The 19,774-nt window shown below is 39.4% G+C and overlaps 1 protein-coding gene and 1 long non-coding RNA gene across 8 annotated transcripts in view; one reads left to right on the top strand and one right to left on the bottom strand.

The window, feature by feature from the left end:
• Positions 1-4,010: 4,010 nt before the first annotated feature.
• On the bottom strand, positions 4,011-8,141 carry LOC111730638. Its single transcript, XR_002776765.1, has 2 exons — positions 6,224-8,141; positions 4,011-4,476 (listed from the first exon to the last, which is right to left on the bottom strand). It is a non-coding gene; the product is annotated as an uncharacterized LOC111730638 (long non-coding RNA).
• The window catches only part of NFYC (nuclear transcription factor Y subunit gamma), a 61,172-nt gene continuing 49,506 nt past the window's right edge, over positions 8,109-19,774 (top strand). For 2 of the 7 annotated variants that reach the window (XM_023521964.1, XM_011377958.2), the window contains exon 1: positions 8,109-8,395. The gene's annotated coding sequence lies outside the window, so the exon portion shown is untranslated. Of the gene's footprint in view, positions 8,396-19,383; positions 19,470-19,774 lie in introns of all 7 variants that reach the window. The other 5 variants (XM_023521962.1, XM_011377952.2, XM_011377954.2 and 2 more) reach the window with 4 other exon arrangements.

Raw genomic sequence — 19,774 nt, 5'->3', positions numbered from 1 at the left:
TCTTTCAGGGTAGAACAGGGCTGAGCCAGTCAATCCCACTGGCCAATCAAGTGAATCTTAGGGTTTTGCTGAAAAGGCTGGCACACACACTCTTTTCCTCGCTAATCGTGAATGAAGAAGTATGCAGCCCCTGGAATCTCTGATGGCAGTCATCTTGGGACAATGAGGGGAGCCGAAACCAGGAAGAAAGAGTAGCCCTAAAGACTAGGAGATTAATTTGGGGGTACATATGGAACCCACATGCCATAGGCACTGTTTTGGAAGACCTGGCATAGTTGATCAGGCCCATGCCCCTTAGGGTGCCTATTATCTGCTCACAAAGCAAGACCAGTTTTCAAGCATGATGGAAAATTCTGGAAGAGAAAGAAAGTTTTAGGAATCAGCTACTTTCCCATGGTCACATCCTGGACCAATGGCTTTTAAATATTTTTTACTGTACCCTCAATAAGAAATATATTTTACAGTGTAACCAGTACACATGTAGCTGTGTGTATAAACAAGTTTCACAATAGTTTTCACAGTATTTACCCTTGCTATATGCAATTAATTCAAATTTTCAGTTGTATTTTATGCCATTTCTGAAATAAAACTGGTTGCAAACTTCTAAATGATTTCATGATCTACTAATGGATTATGACTTGCAATTTGAGAAACACTACCCTATATATACCATGCCATCATCAATTGCTATAAAACTTAACTCTTGATTTTAAGCAACCTAACCTTTACTATTTTTTTTTTTTTGCTTCTGTATAAATCATATTCTCTGTCTTCTCTTGTTCTGAAGGAAAGCCACAGTGTCCCATCTCCTGTCAGAGGCCAACCTTTTCTCAGCCTGTGCTGAAGACCCCAAGAACTTACATCTGCAGATATTCTCTCTTTTTTGCATTGTCAAATTCTACTTGTCTACTGGAATATTTACTTTGCAAAATTGCTCTAGAGTCGCTCTCCTTAAAACCAAAACCAAACAAACAAAAATCTCCTTTTGACCTCACTTCAACTCTTGCTTTCTTCAATCAAACCAGAGTAGACATGGTTGAATGAGACAGAAAGCAGAAGGGTGGCTTAGAGGGGAACTCAGTAGAAAGGACAAGGACCTTAGCAAGAAGGCAAGTAATGGGTGTTGAAGGGAGAAGAAGGCATTGAGATTTATGCGAGTGAAAGAAATTAGAAGTGAATTTCAACCCCAGAACTACTTTCCTTAACTCTCCTTTTGAGAATCCTGCTCCCTGGATCCCAAATCTTTGTTGCTGGAGCCTGGACTTTGGAGTCAGGTAAGTTCAAGTTCAACACTGGCTTTGAGCTGGCTAACTTTGGATAAATCACATCTCTTCTATAAGTTTTCTCATCCATAAAATTAGTCTAATAAAATCTATCTCATTGAGTGGGCCTAAGGATTAAATGAGATCAACACATGTTAGCAATTATTATCATCAAGGCCTTGCCCATGCTTATGCAAAACCTTACTCCCTCACTAATAATAATTACCATGGTGACCACTCGTGGAGCAAGTCCTCTGTGCCAGGCAGTGTGCTAAGGGCCTTACAAATTGTTTCCAAGCCAAGAAGGGTTCCCTGGCACCTTCTCACTGCAGAGTTTCTCTCTCTGATAACTTAATTAATATTTCTAAAGTAAATACAAAGCACCAGGGAATAAAATGGCTTACTTGCATTCATTCATTCTATAGATGTTAATTAAGCACCTACTATGGTGCCAGAAACTTACTAGATAACTGGAGATACCAAGATGAACAAGGTCCTGAACATTGAAGGATTTACAATCTAGTCACACAATAAGTACTAGGTAATGAAGGTATGTAGGTGAGACGTTCTTTCCTTGTGGCTTCCTTGGTCTAAGCAACACTATCTTTGACTCCAGACCCCACAACTGACAGTGTTTCTGATTCTGTTCTTCTGGCTAGACCTTGGACCCCTACCTTCAGGACATGCTTTTTAGTTCTCAGCTTCCCATGTGGCCACCAGGATGAAGAGAACATGTTTGTGTTCTCTCTCTCTCCCTGCCTGGTATCCCCCTCCAGAGAAAACAAAGTTATCAGGTGTCTAAAAGACAGGTAATTGCTGATCTGGCTATTATGCCATGACACCTTTAACATTCCTGTCTCAATTCACTCATAGTCTCCAAATTGCCGAATCCAACAGACTGTTTGTCCCTTTACAGATATTTTGTCTCTTTCTCTCATTTTGGCATCACATACCATTTACTGTTCTTTATATCTTTTCACATCTATAGTTAAGCAGACTGTTCAGCTCATGCCACTAAGAAGTAGAGTTGGGACTTGAACCCAGTTCAGGCTGACTCCAAAGCACACACTATAATCAATGCTCTGTGCTACCTTCCCAAGGTCTAGACCAATTGTCTAGATCTGTGCTGTCCAACACGTAGTCATTAATTACATATAGCTATTTAAATTTAAATTTAAATAAAATAAAAATTTCAGTTTCTCAGTAGCAGTTTGCAAGTTGCTAAATAGCCACATGTGGCTGGTGGCTACTATACTGAACGGCACAGATCTAAAACATTTCCACCACTGTAGAAGTTCTACTGAATAGCATTGGTGCAGGTAAGTGTAGGATAGCATTGGGTTAGAGTGTTCTGTCTTCTGACCTCTTCTTTTTATCCTCTTTTCCATTATTTATTCTCAGAGAGTGGGCAGCCATTGTTTGGTCTGCCCAACTCTCCAGTCCCACTTTTCTGGAAATTGTTATTCTACCCTGCACCTTGCTATTACATACCTTTGTTCCGTGTTACAGTGGATATGGCCATGTTTATACATTACCCTGTGGCCCCACCCTCGCCCACAACAAAGTTGATTGGTTCAGGGGTGGACACTTGGCCAAATCTAGCCCAAGCAGCAGCTCTTTTCCCCAGGAATTCAAAATTGAACCTAAAAGTCAAGTCACCTGGCTGATCTCTTGACTGGAGGTGACCTGGGATCCATGGGTGACCATGTTTTCTTTTATTTGGATTGGGAAAACTGGTCTTCAGAGAGATAAAAAATGACAAAACAGTTACACCTATTTGAGACAGTTAGATCTAGGAACTCAGAGGATATCAGGGCTCTGTATCCCTGTGTGTGTGTGTTCTGCCTTTCTCTGTGATGCCTTCATGCTCAGGCAGGCTCTCTCCATGAAGCAGAAGTGATAGCCACTGACATATCTTTATTGCTCAAGACCTCCAGAAGAAAAGTCATCTCTCCTATATTTCACATCTTTAGGAAGGCTTTGCTTATCTTAGTTTGAGTCATGTGCCTATCTGTTCAGAAACTGTGACCCGAAGAAGGGATTAAGAGCTAAAGCTTTATGTGGGATGCACAGTCCTAGAGCAGTGAGAATGAGGAGAATGGGGAAATAGGAAAAGATGGGAAACAATACAAGCAAATGTTTGCTGGTTACTTCTTCACAAGACACAGCTAGTCTTCTGATAGGCACACCCACCTGGCAATGCAGAATGTCTCTAGACAGGTTACACAGAGAAATTATACCTTAAAACAGTCCATCAGAGGAAGGGAGAGTAGGTTGTTGTATCCTGCTCCTTTCTCCCATTGGTCAGTTTGCCCTATGGGTAGTTAACTCTCTTGTATTTCCAAGTTGCTTCGCTGGCCCCTTTAGGAGCTGCTCAGAAAGCCAGGTCTCATGCTCTGTGGAGTGCTGTATCATCAGGGTCTGGAAGTTGCAAGAGAAGCCATAGAATCCATGTTTGCAACTAGTTGGCCTCAGGCAGCAGGACTGTGAGGCCTCACTCAAGAGTTGGTTAGCTATGTCTGCAGTTGAGGCAAACTACGTAGCTTGTGGTCTTGGAGCCAAATGGCACTGAGAGACTCTAAGGAGCCACAGGGCCAAGATGTGGGGATCATTATGACTCATCAGCCTGGGTCATATGCTTACCCCATGGCTGAGGCAGTATAGAAGTGATACTGTGATAGAAGCTATCTCATCCTCCCTCCCCTTGTGTCAGTTCAGATCGTCAGAAAATCAGACACTAAGACAGGATTAAATGTGAAAAATTTATTATGGAAAACATCCATGAGAGAAAATGTGCAGGAGCCAGGGAAGACTCAGAGATAACCATCAGACAGTGATATAGCTCTGACCCTAAGTAAAGGAGAAAGAGAAGGAAGGAGTTCAAGGTGGAAGTGCTTTAGACTGCAGTGTGGCTCTAAGAAAAGTTTGGTAAGGTCTTTGAGGAGTCCCTGAGCCAAAGTCATCCACCAGAGGAGGAAAAAAGCCTATCCTAAAACTCCTGCTGTGCTTAGTCACTGGCCAGGAGTAGTCTATGGGAAGTGAGGCCTAGGAGTTAAGGGTGATGGATTTCAAAGCTTAGCGTGGATTTCAGAACTGAACAGCTGGGCTGTTGGTGAATTATACTTCCCCCAGTTAGAGACATGAGAAATGCATTCTCGTGGCCGCATACCCTCCTGGCCCAGCACGACATACAAATGAAGGATGATTCTACAATCTAAAAAAAAAAAAAGAAAAGAAAAATAGAATGGCATTATCAGTTGAAAGAGCAAGGGTATTGAGCAGGCAAGACAACAAATGTCCATCCCATAGCTTATAATGTCCTGCTTGTAAGTCAAACTCTATATGTCCAAATCTGAATTCATGACTTTCTATATGCTCTAGAGAAGTCTTCATCTTGAACTACTATCCTCCAGGTGCGAAACCTGTGAGTCACATTAAACACTTCTTTATCCCCCATCCCAACAGTAGCCAATCAATAGTCAAGTCCTTTCAAACCCACTTTGTCGATATCACTTCGTATTTGTATCCTCTTCCCTTCATTCTCATTGCTACTGATATGTTCAGGCCTTCATTCCATCTTGCCTGAACTATTGTGGAAGTCTCCAACTGGTCATTTAGCAACTCTTTTCCATCCTACTTTCTCTGCCAGATTGTCTTTAAATACAGTTTTGACCATGTCACCCCCCTTTGTAAAAACTACCATTGAGAATGTATGGGACAATCAGAAAATTCTGGAGATGGATTGTGGTGATGGTTGCACAATGAGAATGTACTTAATGTCACTGAACTATACACTTAAAAATGATTAAAATGGTAAAACAACTCTCCATAGTAGAAAAATAAAGCCCAAGAGCCTTAACCAGACCTTAATATATCTTTCTAAACTATTGTTCTTCCTATTCTTACTCTGTATTTCCTCAATTAATCCCTGGCTTCCTTTATTTGCTCTAGTGACTGTCTACACAGAGCATGCTCTTCCCCTAATTCTACCCATTTTTCAAGACCCAGTTCAAATGTCACATCCTTGCAAAGCTTTCCTGAACTCCTCCCATATTTCATACTAAGTGGAAGTAATCCTTCCCTTTTTTGAACTCCCACAGCACAGTGAATCATCTCTTTAGCACTTAGTGCTTTTCTTTTAGATCAAAGAAGGGACACAATGAGATAGAGTGTAGCTCAAGGTCATCCAATTGGCCCTCTTGACAGGTCCCTCTACAGTGCCATAACCTTAAGGAATTTACCATCATCCCAGAACTGGTGTTCTGCCTTGTAAACTCAGAAGCCTGATTTTAATAGCAAAGAGTAGAACCAACTCTCAGCAGGGTTCTCGTATTCACTAAGCTCACAGAAACTGATAGTTACATAAACCAGAATCCAACAGACTAAATGAAAAATGTAGGTATCAAAAGAGCTGGAATTCAGTAGGTGGCAGATCACTAAATTGTCCCTATAGGCAAGGCATTTGCTGAGTGGGCAAAATCACACCAGAAAAAACACATTGGAGCATTTCTTAGCTGAGGCAGCCTGAAATAGTTCTTAGCCATTACAGGGATGACATGGACAAGGAAATCCAAATGCTCAGGTCAGCTTGACTGACACAGGGCTTAGAGGGGTAATGCTAGTGCTTGACTCTCTGCCTTGTTTTGGGCTGTCATGGCTAATTAAGTCCTTTGGTTCACAGATTCCCTCTGCAAACAAGATATAGCATGATTGGTTAAGATTGATTAAGCTTCCTTTTATTAAATTACAATCACATTTGCCTTCTTGAGATTCCTCCCATATGACCTGGATCACAGTGTGCTTTTTTGATGCTGTTTGTAGACAAGCTCTTGGCTTACCTCCACAGGTAGCTAATTCCAGGGCTACATTAGTCAGTTTAGGCTAGCTAGGTTATGCTGCAGTAGCAAACAACTAAAACAATCTTTGTGGCTTACAATAACAAAGGTTTATTTCTTACTCACTTTACATATTACATGTGTCAGCTGTGGCTATGCACATCTTCACTCTGGGACCAAAGCTGAAACACCTCTATTTGGGATATGCTGCTCTCACGATGAGGAAAAAAAATATGGCAGTATCATGAGATAGCCTATGTATTTCTGCTCACAAGTGGTTCATGCCATTTCTATTCACATTTCATTGATTAAAACAAGACCAAGGTTGATGACATTAGAGTAAGAAGTATAATCTCCTAGGGACAGGCCAGATATTATAATATAATGTATTATAATAACTATTATCAGTTATAATACTACCAAAATAGTGAAATACTTTCATACTGGTATGCTGGTAAATTAGCTGCTGTCCCAAACCTCCTGACAACTCCCATCCCCTGGGATTCTCTCGGACCTACTATTCACAAACTAGCAACTGAGGGGTTAACACCTAGCACACCTAGCACGCCTAGCACAGGATAGCTCCAGGACTTCAAATCTGTTAGATTGATGCTTGAGAACTACCTGTTGTTAAATATGTTGGCTAATATCCTCTACTATGTAAATTTTTATTAGTTTAATTCTGAGGGCAACCTGATTTCAGGCTCTTGGAAAGAAACCAAATACAGCCCCTATGTGCTGTCAATAAATACTTTTAATAATAATACTAATTTGTGCTGCTTTCTACACATTTTGACATCTTTTGCAAATACAGTATATGGAATAAATGCTCAGTAAATATTTGTAGACTTACCTAGTTTTTTCACATTAGTTCAGCTTATCTATCTCAACATACTATTTTGTTTCCATTTTTAATTTCTTATGCCATTTCTCATGTCTGAAAATGTCTTATCACTAACCTCTTTATAACATATTTGCAATTTACAAAGCACTCTCCCTTACACTCCCAGGAGGTAGGGATTAGGTCATTTTACAGATGATGAAATTGAGACTCAGTGAAATCAGGTCTTATAGCCAGTTAGGTTTCATTCATTCATTCATCAAATATTTATTGAGTGCCTAAATTTAGATTTTTTAAGGTTGGATTTGAGAACAATTTTCCTGAATTCAAGTCAAGAGTTTTATTCCACTATTCTCAGCTACTTGATCATCAGGGTCATGAACTCCAAGGAAAGAATAAGTCTGTTGATTTTATTACTGAGGACCACTGAGACACACAAGTATCAGAAAGGCTCCAAGGTCATTTGTAAAATTCAAGGTAACCACCAGCAGGAGCAATCTCATTTCTCTCTGTACTTGCTACCTAATGCCCTGTCTCACTGTAGATTCCATTCAATACATATTTGATGAGTGCATCTACAGGTTTCAGAGGTATTCAAATTGAGTTTTGACACTACCTGTGGAAACTTGATCAAGTTAGCTCTTTCGAGCTTGTTTTATCATTTGTAAAATAAAAACAATACTAATGTCGTAGAACTAAGTTGTTGTGGAGATTAAAGAGATAATGTAGTGCTCATTGTAGCTGTGGTTTCCAATTCTTTGATAAAAGTTTCAAACTCTGCATTCAAATGAGAAAAACAATGTCTATGTCGATGTAAGATTACAAGCTGACCATTGGAAGTGCTGTTCTTTATTCTGGAGTATATCGTTTTACAGTTTTGGTGTTAAATCCCCTCTTTTACGGTACTGGTACCTACTTTTTTCAACAACACACTTAATCTGGCCTCCCCATGTCGTCCTTCGTCTCTCAGCTCTTTCTTCCCAAATTAAAAATACACACGTATTCCTGAGCCCCGTCACGAAGAGGAAAGAAATGCACACACACAAACTCCTAAAAATTAAAAGTGTGCGCACCACAGCCCAAAACCATAAGCATAGAACGCCCTAAGGAGGTCACCAGGCAACGCCTTCGGCTCCCGGAAAGAAGGGCGGAGTCAGAAAGCTCAGATATCTTTCCGCTTCACCATGTCGTCGTCCCTTCCCAATTCTCGCGAGACTTCAAGCAACTCAGCTTCTGCGCATTACAAGTTACTGCGAGTCGAGGCGCCAAGGGAGGGGGAGGAGAAGGGGGGACGGTGCAAACGGCGTGGCCGCCATCTTGTTTGTACCCCCGCTTCGCGCGCGCTGTTCTCCGTGACGCACGCTTCCCCTCCCCTCCGCGGTGCCCAGGCCTCTGCATTGCCCTACTCCGCAGGAGCGCTGGGCGGCTCCTGCTCTTCCCTGGACTCCTGAGCAGAGGTGTGTAAGTGTGCGGGAGCATCTGCGGGAGGGAAGGTGAGAGGTGAGCGGCGGCGGCGCGGGGGGGAGGGGCAGCGCTTCCCGCCTTTGGCGGAGACCTCACTTCCCTCGCGCGGCCGCTGCTGTAGTTCGGTCCGGCCTGTCCGCCGCCATGTTGTGTTCTCGCCGGGGTTGCCGCTGTCGCCGCCGCTGCGCTCGTGGGGTCCGTGCGCCTAGTCGGCCCGGCCCGCGGGCTTTCTCCCATTGGCGGAAGGCGACGGCGGGGGGGCTCGCTCGTGATTGGTCGGTGGCAGGGAGGCCGCGGACCTGGTACCTCATTGGTCGCGCTGGCTCCGGCCTAGGGAGTGATGAAGGAATCTGAGGCTGCAGGGATTCGCGGGTCTGGGGCTTGGGCTGCAGGTTGATGACCCCCCCTACGGCGCAGGCGTAGGGCAGAGGCTGGGGGTCAGCCTAAAGGCCTTAAGGGAGGAGGGAGGGTGTTGTCTGGCAGGTACTTTGGGGTAGCCTGTGCAGGGCCTGAAGTAGGAGGCCCTCCTAATTCCAGAAGTAGCTTCCGTGGAACATGCAGGGCCCAGGTTGGGGGCGTGCAAGCCCCAAGGGTGCCAGGCTTGGAAACACTGAAACCCGAGTTACAGGCCGAGAGAATCTTCGATATCCAGGGGTACTAAACTTATAGAGTGTTAACACAGTTTGCAAATGACCCTGATTTCCATGGATACCAAGTCTGAGCGCATGGTATAGGAGAAAAGGTATCGGCCCTAAGGACATATCTGAACGTTAGGATCATATCAGGGAAAAGCTGAGGTTTCGGTGGAGCTCTGGAGTCCAAAGTTACCAAACTTGGAATGTGATGTGAGGAGGAAGTAAACAGACCCAGCCTGAGGGAGAGATCCTGTTGGGTAGGTGTGCCCGGTCTTAATAACAATGCCAAGCCTACAAGGCATAGCATTTAGTAGTGACAGGTCTATAGGAGTGAGAAAATACGAAATATTTTTGGGGAACATTTTCAGACTTAGTAGTTATATAGTAAGAGAGCAATTATAGGTTATTAGGGCCCAGGACCATGCAGCTAATTTTGAGGTGTTCTCTTTCAAGCTTTCTTACTCTAGGGAGGATACAGGTCAGGGCCGAGTTTGCAAAGCTACACTTTCCAGCAAACATTAGACTTGGTAATTATTTGTTGAATGGATATCGTTAGGTTCCTCTTAAAGAGAGCTTGACAGGGATCCTGGATCTTGGCTTCTTTCTTTTTATATATGTGCCTAAAAAATACACTGACCCTCATATGCATTTTTAAAATTATATATTTTAAAATTATATATATATATATATATATATAAAATTTTATATATATATATGAAAAGCCTGGAACAAAAACTAGTGCATAGCTTTTTGCATCTCGTCTGAAGTAAGGAGACTTGTCACCACTTTCTAGTTCATGTTTCAAAAAGCTTTTGTTGCCATTGAGAGTTGGAGTCAGCTTCTTAGGGATGCATTCAGTTTCCATTGAATGGTAACTTGGTTTGTTTAACATTTGCATCTTACAAGATTTGCGATCGGGGAAACACATTTGTGTTAAGTTACTATGTTTTCCTAGTTTGTTTTTCCTTGTCTATGTTAGGTATTTCAAGCTTTAGATAGATGTTGCACTTCTGTATTCGTACCAATTTCAAGAAATTCCTGTGGTTTTCAGATTCGGTCAGTTTTATGTGAATGTACCTAAAGTTTTGAGAGAGAAGTAGTACTTTCTTGTAGTAGAAGAAGGAGATTGACATTTTGGGGCATATTTAATACACATTCCTGTTAGATACAGGCATTATCATTTCCAATTGTAGATAAGAAAGTTGAGAATCAGAGAGGCTAAGTAGCTTGTCCATTTCAGTGGTCGAATTGGGATTCAAATCCAAGTTTTCTTATGTCAAAGCCTGTAGTTTTATCTGCTACATTATACTGTCAACATAAACTTGACTAGTCAAACTCCTGGGTAGTTTTAAATTTCAGAGTGGATCATCTTTCTTTGATTTCTGTTTCAAAGATCCAGACCACAGAATGGTAACCCATTTGAATATGGATTCTTCAACTAGGTATTTAAATCTTACCTATTGGTTTCTATTGTGAAGGGAGAGATTTACAAAGTAAACTGAAATTTTCCTGAACTCAGGTAGATAATGGGGAAAAATATGTACAGAAAGTTTCAAGAATCTGCATTCTTTAAAACCAAGCTTCATCGGCTTTCTGTTTATGGAAGTGATTAATGCCCAGCAGTAAGGGACTACAGTGTAAAAGAGCTCACTAGGGAGCTTTTTCAAACATCATAGGTTCTTTAGGATGTTTGTCTCCAAACACAGAGACTTATCCAAAAGCCTAGTGCCTTCTTCAAATTGTGGGATAATGATTCTATGATGTGTTTATCCTGAATGATGTATCAAGTTAAAACTGATACAATAATATTACATAGAAATCTTTAAATAATTCAGGTTTCAAGGGGAGACCAAAGAACTGGATGTCTTGCTTTGTTTCATGATATGATTAGGTGAGGGTCTCCTCCCTTTTATTTGCAGTTACATTGTAGTGGGGTAATAGGGCTTGCCATGCATTTTGTATGTTGATCATCTCAGCTTCATTTGGCCCAGTAATTAAGTTAACCAAATACAAAGAATGTTATGGCATCCTTAACCAAGTTTCTTTTTTAGTAAGTCTGGGCAAGTTTACAAAAATGTTAATATACATGTATCTTTTTTATTCAGTAAACATTTCTTGACTACCTGCTCTTCAACACTAGTGACCAACTTCATTCCGCATTAGCTCCTTATACCCATGGCCACTTGCTGGGCTTTGTTATCATTTTGAATTGACCACCTTAGAAATCTTGAACTCCCAGGAGGTCTGAGTAGGTCAGAATTTATAATAAAAACCTGTGAACATCAGCTTTGTCTTCTAAGCAGAAATCATACTAGTGCTTTATACTTTACAGACTGAGTCCATGTCATCGTATTTGATCCTTATGACAAATAATTCTATTACCTCATTTATTCTTACACATTTTCCATTTGGTCAAAACTGATTCATTGTACTAGAAAAGATATGAGGGTTCTTATTTCCATTTACAGAGAATGGAGGCAAAGGGTCATGAGGGGCCATGCTAGGTGACATTTTGAGGCAATTTTGAAATTCACATCTCATCTTTTAGTTCAAGGGTACTGAGCCACTAAAAATACTCAGAAACAATATAGTTACTACATTTTATTGAGTGCTTACATTGTACCAGCTAAGGTATAAATGTTTTATATATATTATCTTCGTACAATATGAGGTAGATACTATTACCATCCTCAGTTTTACATGTGAGGAAACTGAGGAGGTAAATAATTTGCTCAAGGTCACAGAGCCAGTAAGTGGCAGAGCCCAGATTCAAACATAGGTCTGTAACTCTAACTCAGACATAGTTTGTGGAGCCCTTTCTCTTAAACACTGTGTTCTCTTGATCATAGAATATTATGAGAAAAGAAAAATCCTTGCATTTTAGCTCAGGAAGTGACCTTTGATTCTTTCAGGCATTACCTTTGTAGTGAGGCCCTACATAATAATGTAGTGACCTTGACAAGGTCACTTAGCTATGCAAGGGCAGAGCCAAGTCTAGGCCAGTACACTGGATTCCCAGACCAGTACTCATCTGGACAGCATTTCCTCTCCTGTGGAATCATTGACTTGATGACAGAGATGCCTCTAAGACATTTTTGCATTTTGACAAGTTTGCCTCATTCACAGGAGGGAGAATAGCAGAGGGCATTATTAGGTTCACAAGTGACCTTCTTGAGGTTCGTTCAACCTTAGGTGTATAGTCTATGAAGAACATTCCTTAGCCAGCAAGTTGTTCTTTTTCATTCTTTCTTGTGTTTAAAGCAAACTGAATTATCTGATGTCTTACAGCCTCTTCATTTTGTTTATTCAGTTTTTCATGCATGTACTGTGACTAGTTAGAAAGGCTACAAGGTTATTTTTATATTTTCCCACAGAGACTCAAAGTACCACATAACATAATGTAAGTCGATTAATTGTAAGAGGAAATGGATTTAAAATATTTTGGCCAAAGAGTGTCTTTAGGAGGGGCCAGTGTAGTTGCTGACATTGGGAGTCAGACTTGGGAAAGAATTCTGTCTTTGCAGTGAGTTTACCCTCTGTGTAAACTGGGGGTCAGATTCTTAACCTGTTTGAGCTTTAGTTTCTTCCTATTGTAAAGTAATGGTAATGATACTTATAGAGTAATTATAAAAAATGAATACAATAGCATATGGTAGGTGCTTGTCATTAAGTGGACCCTTCTTTTTAGAACAGCATAAAGTCTCTCTGGACAGCCAGTTAGAATTCTCTGATGAGGAGGCCTTTTGTAATTGTCTACTCTGTTGTGTACAGTAAGATTTTCTCTTGACATGAAAGACATAACCTAATTTAGTTGTGCTGTTGTGGTTCAGGAGTTTGTTTTAGGTTTAGATTGTCTCCCAATCATCTTTATTAATCCAGGTGCTGAGTAGTAATGATTCTGATGAGATGAAAACTTTTTCATATTTGCCAAGTATCAATGATTATTGAAATCAGAATAACCAGAAAGAAAGAAATTTGCATTATAACCGTTAAAATTTTTTTTTTTAATTGTAGAAGTTGTCAGTTGAAGTTGGGACTGTCAGTTTGGTTTATGGTCATCTGGGTAACATTTTCTTTGAAATAAGCAGAAAGGCAACATTGTTGGAATAGTTCAGGGAAAAAATCTCTTTGCCTGCAGAAATTTTTGCAAGGTTGCAATATTTGTCACACTTCTCCGTGTTTTAGCAGTGTTGTACCTGATAGCAGTGAGGCAACATCTGCACTCATTTTCAGCATGGGAGTTGTATTTTCTATTTTGGTTTAAGTTTTTTTGTTTGCAGACAGATTACTTCTAAATTCAGTGTTCGTTCTTTTATACAGCGAAAACTTTCCAATGGGTAAACTTCAGGGGCAGTTTAGAGAAAGGGACTAGTCTAACCTTTGCATTTGAATGTGTCCAGGAGAATAGGTTTAAATTAAAGGTTCAAATCTCCATGTTTTTTTTAAAGAATATTCTCTATTTAAAAGTCAACAGTATATAGTTATAAACCAGATTCAAGAATTATTCTAAATACATTCATGGGTATGAGCTATAAATAGTGATCTTGATCAGTGCTTCAACAAATGCTTCTGTGACTCGTAGGAAATACATCGGACTATAGAATGTTTTGTATCATGTCATTGGTTAAAATCTATTAGAGTTACTAAAGGTTTTTACAATCCCTAGTATACTAATAACCTTTTCCTTGGGAGCTACAAATTGTCCAGTGATCTATACGAAGTAAGATTCTTTGCCCAATAGAAAACATATCCCCTCACCAGTGGCATGATCTGTCTGTTTAAAAGAAAAAGTACATGCCATCTGCACAGTTGAACATCTGTCATTTTTAACTGTCTTAAAAATTAATACTGTACCTGGAAGGTAAGTCGCTTAAATTTACTCATTATCATATGACAAAGTTGGGGCCTTTTAAAAAAGCAAAGCATATTTAGTTGGCAATAATTTGGGAGGCAGAGGATTGCTATTTATGGTGATATTTAATGCCATTTTCAGTAGAACTAAATTAAAAAGGTAAAATGCCATAATATATGTAAAACTAACCATTTTGGAAGGTGGTCAGAATAGAGTTGCCTATATTCTTTTCATTCCACTAACATTTGTAAATTGACTTAGAGCAGCATTTCCCAAGTTTTATTGAACATTAGTTCTTATACAATGCTAATAAGTGTCCTCTGGGGATGAAAAAAGGATTCTTGACAAAATAATGGCCAAAGCGAAATGCATTTCTTTACTGCAGAATTAGTATTGAGAATTTTTGTACTCATGTGCCTTATGACTCTCTAGGAGAAGAAATCATACATTATGCAGTGTTTCTCAAACTTCTTTGGCCGTGGAACCCTATTTGTAAGAACATCTAATAAACATTTTATGTTATGACTGGCATGTAGTTGAGCCCAGTTGAGCAGTTCTGGTGTAGAGAGTTTATGAATAAAAACATGAATCCTTTTGTATGGGATAGTTTGGCCATTAGTAGGAAAGCATTTTTCTGAGAACATATTTAAGGTATGTTTCCGAGATAACATAGACTCTTGGGATGAATGTGATTTTAAAGGTCATCTGATCCAATTGCCAATAACAATTAGTAGCAGCTACCATTTTTTGGAGCATTTGCTGTTTATCAGGCACGGTGTTGTTATTCTACATACATTTATTAACCACTGGTCTTAAATGATTTTTTTTATCTTAATATTTCTCATTCCTCTACTTTTCAACAGCTTCACTACTTTCTCCAGTAACTAGATTACTGCAGTGTCCTGTTTTCTGTTATCTCACTAGAGTGCTGCCATTCTCCCACCCCATCTCCTTCTCCACATTTTACCCAAAAAGATCTTTTAAAAGGATAATCTGATTGTGCTTAAAACTCTTCAGTGGCTCACCATTGTCCTCAGAGTAAAATTCCAGTATCTTCGCCTTTTCCAGCCTTGTTTACTTTCCTAACTTTACTTCTAGCCTTTTGCTTCTGGGCTGTTGCCATACCCAACTACAGGCGTTCCAGGAATGTAATCCTTCTCTATCAGCTCCAGGCCTTTGTACATGCAGTTTGCTTATCTATCTAAGTAGGTTTTTAAATCTCCCAAGAAGCCTTCTCTGACTAGCCTGAAACTGAGATAGGCTCTGCTTATGTCCTGTATTATGCTTTTGCCCCTGTTGTAATTCTTAACACATAGCACTATGGTTGCCTATTTTAATTTTCCTGTATGTTATAATAGACTTTAATCCCCTTGAGGACAAGGACTGTCTTGTTTAGGATCCCCAGATCTTAACACAATGCCTACACATATAAGTACTTATTTGAATGAATGAAAGTATCCTTAATCCTTATAACCTTGCAAGATGTTTTGTAGTTTAAGAAATTGCCTTAGTGGGGTTAAGTAACTTGCCCAGGGTTACTCAGCTAAAAAGAGGTGGGTGAGGAAGGATTACAATCTAAATCTGTCTAGCTGCAAAGACCCGGCTTCTTTTTTTACCCCTGCTTCTCCACATGGCTGCTCTTTTTCATCTTGTCTTTACACATTTCTGTCAAGTGTTCCAACAGCCTTGCTAACAACCCCATCCAGAGCTTCTGAGGCAGCTTGTGCCATCTTTGGATAACTCTGAGAGCTGAAATAGGTTCCTCTAGAATAGTATTCTATCTACTAGTCTTAATTTATGCTTTGGAGAATATAATTTTTTAAAAGCAAATAAGTCAGAATTTATAGTCCACTTAAGGTCTTATTTATTAGTTATTTTATTCATTTATTGAGCAACCATTTACTGAGTACCAGTGCTAGGTTCTCTATTCTCTTGATGTTGTCATTGTTCAAAATGTTTCTGGGACTTCTTTGAGGATTATCTTCAGACTTCCTGTCAGATATTTTTGAAAATGTGTTGACATTCTTTTTTTAAATCTTAAAGGTGGATTTGATTTGGAAAATGGCCAATAGTTGTTCAGGACCAAGTCGGGTGAAAAATATGGTTCAGAAGTTACAACCTGGCAGCCTTGTTTTCTTTGATCTGTTTATAATTTTTTAAAAATTTAAACCAAAATTGAAAATGGAAAGAGTTAACATTAAAACAAGTTGGCTTGTTTTTTTTAAAAAAAAACAGACAAAAGTATACTACTTGTGAAGCCATTGCAACAGTTCTGAAAGAGATAATGAGGGTAGTGGTACAAGGAATGGGCATAATGGATTCCTCTGTGGTGCTATTTATAATATTTTTTAATTGAAAAAATTGAGATTATTAATGTGAAACTGATTAAAAATTATGTCACATCCATTCAATGGAGTATTATTCGATTACCAATGACATAGGTCTATATTTGATATGAAAAAATATTCATGTTTTTAAGTGAAAAAACATTACAAAATAGTTTGTATAGTATTTTCTAATATTGCTGTACTAACTCAGCCTCTTATTTACATAAGAAAAATTTCTAAGAGTATATAACCTAAAATACCAACAGTGCTTGATTCTGAGTGGTTGGATTAAAGGTGTGTTTTGTTTTTTTTTTAAAGCTGTTCTTAAAAAAGTACCCCATCCACCTAACCTATAGCAGCATCATTAAAAAACAAACTACTGTATACATCCATCTCATCAGCTTAGTATATAATAATGCATACAACATATTTAATATTCAAATGAATATGGCTTTGTGTCCCCTATTCCAACATATGAGAATTTTATTTTTCTCTACAGGTTCTCTGATATTTCCGGGACCCCCAAGTTTACTTACTAAGTCTGAAGGAGTTAGTTAAGGTCACCATCAATAAAATGTTTGGGCCACTGAAGAGCCTAGTGTTTTTGTTGCTGTTTTAGCTTCTGCTGGGATACAATGTAACTCTCAAATCAGGTAATCTGGAATACTGAGCAAGACTCTGTCCTTGGCAGAAATTGTCATGGTGGTTGAGGCCAACTTTTGATCCTTCAGTCATTCCTCAGAATGCCAGATCAGGAGCTGTTCTAGCATCAACTTTTTGTGTCCAGGATCTGGCTTTTTCTTTTTTTATCATCTGCAGCTCTTAACTGCAGTGGACCAGAGTTCCTCCATGGCCCTTGTCAGTTGGCACTAAGTAGTAGCTGCCCTTTTAGATGAGACATGTACTCTCCAGTTTTCCTCAATTCTCCACTACTTGCTGTTATTTCCTTGACACTGTGGTTAAGGCTGGGTTTTATATCTCTGTACCAAGCACTAGGGATATATATGGATATAAATAAGACACAATTGTTGCCTTCAAGAAGCCCTTTTCTGGTAATAAAAACATGGTAAAAAGTAATTATAATATATGATAAGTGCTATGGTCAAATGTATATTTTGATATTAATTGAGCACCTATCACATACCAGGTATTAATGCTGAGTGCTTTAACTTATTTAAGCCTCAACACTATTGCGAGTTGATGGGTTGCCTCCTCCCATTTTACACATGAGGAAGTGAGCTCAGAAATGGTTAAGTAACTTGGCCAAGGTCATAAAGCTAGTAAGTAGGTAGCTATGATTCAAAACCAATTTTCTGACTAAGAGCATCAGTTTCCATCCTGCCTTTGAGAGCATTAAAGCCTGAACCGTGTAACCAGAGGCACTGATTTTGTTTCATAGTGATCTGAGTGTTTTTTAGGGCAAGATGATGCATATGTCTGGTATAGAGGCTGCTGAGATCCAGGTTCAGGGAAGAATGTGAATTGGAATCCTAGAGATCCCATGAGGCTCTTAGTCCGAAGTAATGACAGGCTAGAGGAGTGAAAGCTATAGTAAGCGAATGGGTCAGGCTGCCAAATGAAATTCTAGGATAATTCAAGCTCTCTTCCAGTGGTTTGAATTCTACTAAGGCGACTATTGATGAGAAATAGGGGTTGGAATGGGTTTTTTTTGTTTGTTTTTTGCAAATTGCTAAGGACTAATGAAAACTATGTCAAAGACCTTCACAGAGTATAGAGACATGTTTGGTTTAATCTGGTACATCAAAAGCAGAATTGAAGAGTAGGCTTTTAGAATAATAAGCAGACCTCAGCCAGGATTGGTGGTGAAAGGCATGAATTTCTGGCATAAAAACTGGGGAAGATTTTTAGTAGCAGCTGGTACTTCTCCCACACTGCCCTTTATGGCTCAGGAGTTGCTTTCTGCAGAGTTGCGGAGTATGCTAGAGATAAAAAGAGACATTTCCTCATGGTAGCTTTAGGACCTTAAGGAGCTAAGTCTCTCCGAACCTTAAGCCCTTTTTAAAACAAGAGATTTGGATTGGGTGACTTTTAGCACTTTCCATTTTTTTTTTCAGTGCTTATTAAGTACAACATACTTTACATACGTTATTAGCTCACTTAATTCTTACAGTGGCTCTGTGATAGAGATATCTGTATATGACAGATGAGGAAATAGTCTCAGGGTTAGACCAGTAGAGGAGTCAGAATTTGAAACTAGCTCTGCTTGACTCCCAGAGCTTAAGTTATTTTGCCATAGTGACACTGATTAATAGTGTTGTGAATATGTTTTTTTCTGTTTCTCTGCCTCTCACTCCTCAAATGAGCTGCTTTGCTTCCTTGCAGCTGACTTGACCTCTAGTGTTTTGGGTTAAAAGAGGCTCTAGTGTGGATAAGGCACACAGCTGGTCTGTTGGCCTTCTGCCTTTTTTTCTTAGACTGATACCTATTCAGAATCTGTGATATAAATTTTTGAAGAGAGAACTACAATACCTCTGATTCTGTGTAGCTTCAGGATTTGCCCCACAACATACCCCGTTAGCATAACTAAACTCTTATTTAGATGCAATAGTGAAATTGTCTTGCAATCCTTTAATATTTTAAAGTATATTGTTTTTAATGATTGTTAGTTATTTTAAGTCCTTATAAATTATAAATGTGATTCGCTACTGGTTAAATGTTCCTAATAGTTGAGTAATAAAATGTGTACCAACTTATAGGGTCCGTTTTTTCAAATAGCTAAATCTATAACCAACAGATCAAATTCAACATTAGTCTCATTTCTGATTTTTAAATTAATGAAGTTGCGTGTAATGACTTATGCTATCTGTACATATGTGTGACATCTGAGAATTTCCTTGGATGTTCCTGAGGTGTTCCATGTTTTGGTAAGCAATTGATGCAGTGGAAAGAGTACTACCCTATGTGGGACTTGAGTTTGCATCCTAGGTACATGGTTAGGGAGCCAGTTTAACTTCTCTGAACCTCATTCTTTTTCATATGTAAAAGGGGATAGTGAGGATTAGAGGGGTAAAGTACTCAGGACAGAACCTGGCACTGATTAGTAGTATACAGAAATTATTTCATTTTAGTGTAGGAAATGAGTAGAATGTATGTAGAGAAGTTAACATGGAAAAGTGATTGGACAGACCGCCTTGCTTTTATTTCAGGGCTTTGCCGAATCTCTGCATATGCCCACGATGACCTATCATGTGAGATCAACCAAGGTATTTCTAGAAGAGATCTCATCTACCTGGTAAAATAGTTGTGTTGTTTACTCCTGGGATACTGAGCTTTGATGGGGAGAGCAGATCTAAGGAGATTGTTAAAGACCCCAAGTAATAGTGAGATGTTTCAACTTTAATATTTTGTAAAAAGAAAGACACGTTAACTGATTTTCACCATTTTAAGAGGCTCCTCTTAAAATCTAAACATTTGGGCCCCAAACCCATAAGTAAATCTTCAACCAACACTGGTAAGCTTCAGTGCCCCCAGAATGTCTTCATTAACCACAATTCTACCAGTTTCCCCCACTATCCGAAAGTAGGTCATTACTATGAA

The sequence above is a fragment of the Pteropus vampyrus genome, unplaced genomic scaffold (assembly GCF_000151845.1).
Source record: "Pteropus vampyrus isolate Shadow unplaced genomic scaffold, Pvam_2.0 Scaffold326, whole genome shotgun sequence".
NCBI classification, from domain to species: Eukaryota; Metazoa; Chordata; class Mammalia; order Chiroptera; family Pteropodidae; genus Pteropus; species Pteropus vampyrus.
The sequence above is the reverse complement of the archived record's forward strand: the minus strand, read 5'-3'. Positions and strand labels throughout refer to the sequence as shown.